This window comes from Cyprinodon variegatus, unplaced genomic scaffold, assembly GCF_000732505.1.
Source record: "Cyprinodon variegatus isolate N-32 unplaced genomic scaffold, C_variegatus-1.0 Scaffold252, whole genome shotgun sequence".
NCBI classification, from domain to species: domain Eukaryota; kingdom Metazoa; phylum Chordata; class Actinopteri; order Cyprinodontiformes; family Cyprinodontidae; genus Cyprinodon; species Cyprinodon variegatus.
Window position 1 is genome coordinate 207,766 of NW_015150705.1, and position 1,197 is coordinate 208,962.

The 1,197-nt window shown below is 38.9% G+C and overlaps 1 protein-coding gene across 1 annotated transcript in view; it reads right to left on the minus strand.

The window, feature by feature from the left end:
• Window positions 1-1,197, minus strand: part of drosha (drosha, ribonuclease type III) — a 211,336-nt gene that overhangs the window by 197,795 nt on the left and 12,344 nt on the right. The gene's annotated exons all lie outside the window — the stretch shown is intronic.

Sequence of the window (1,197 nt, forward strand, 5' to 3'; positions counted from 1 at the left end):
GGGGGGGGGGGGGCTGAGACACACTTAATATTATAAGCATGACAGGATTTTTATCAAAATCATAATTGATGTGCACAATAAGGGATAGTTGTATTTACTATAGATGTTAACAAAGTGTAATGGGGCCCCCAGGAACTAGGGGTCCTATAAAAATATGGTAAATCCCCCCCGAGCGGGGTTGCAGGTTAATGATGAACTAATGAAGCTAAAGTTTATGGATCTCAGCGATCAAGTAACAATCCATTGACGCTTAGCCATTTTCTTAAAAACTAGGTTCTCTTTTGCATCAAGAGGAACTTTAACACCAAATTGTGTTATTATGTGTGCTATATTAAATACTTGCTGAATAAACAAAACATGTTTTCTTACATGTTTTCTTACATGTTACTAACCTTGGACATTTCAAGAAGATATAACAACAGGAACCTTTTAGTTACTGAACAAAGATACAGAGATGTAAAAGTATCATTAAAAGACAGAGTATGTTGCTGATATGCTGTCAGACTGTTTACCACATTGTTTCAATGAAGTGGAAGCTTTTAGATTTTAGTGTAATCCAACAATCAGTGCTGAGAAAGACTGTGTTATTAACAGCACTTTTAAATGGGTAATAAGTAAGTAAGTACGTAAGGAAGGAAGGAAGGAAGGAAGGAAGGAAGGAAGGAAGGAAGGAAGGAAGGAAGGAAAACAGAAGGAAGGAAGGAAGGAAGGAAGGAAAACAGAAGGAAGGAAAAGGGAAGGAAGGTCTGATCATTCATTCATTCATTCTTTCAGGAAGGAAGGAAGGAGGAAAGGAAGGAAGTTCTGATCATTCATTCATTCATTCATTCTTTCAGGAAGGAAGGAAGGAGGAAAGAAAGGAAGTTCTGATCATTCATTCATTCTTTCAGGAAGGAAGGAAAAAAGGAAAGAAGGAAAAAGGGAAGGAAGGAAAAAGGAAAGAAGGAAAAAAGGAAGGAAGGAAAAGGGAAGGAAGGAAAAAAGGAAGGAAGTTGTGATCATTCAGGAAGGAAGGAAAAAAGGAAGGAAGGAAGGAAGGAAAACAGAAGGAAGGAAAAAGGAAGGAAGGTCTGATCATTCAGGAAGGAAAGAAGGAAGGAAAAAAGGAAGGAAGGAAAACAGAAGGAAGGAAGGTCTGATCATTCATTCATTCATTCATGCAGGCAGGCAGGCAGGCAGGCAGGCAGGCAGGCAGGC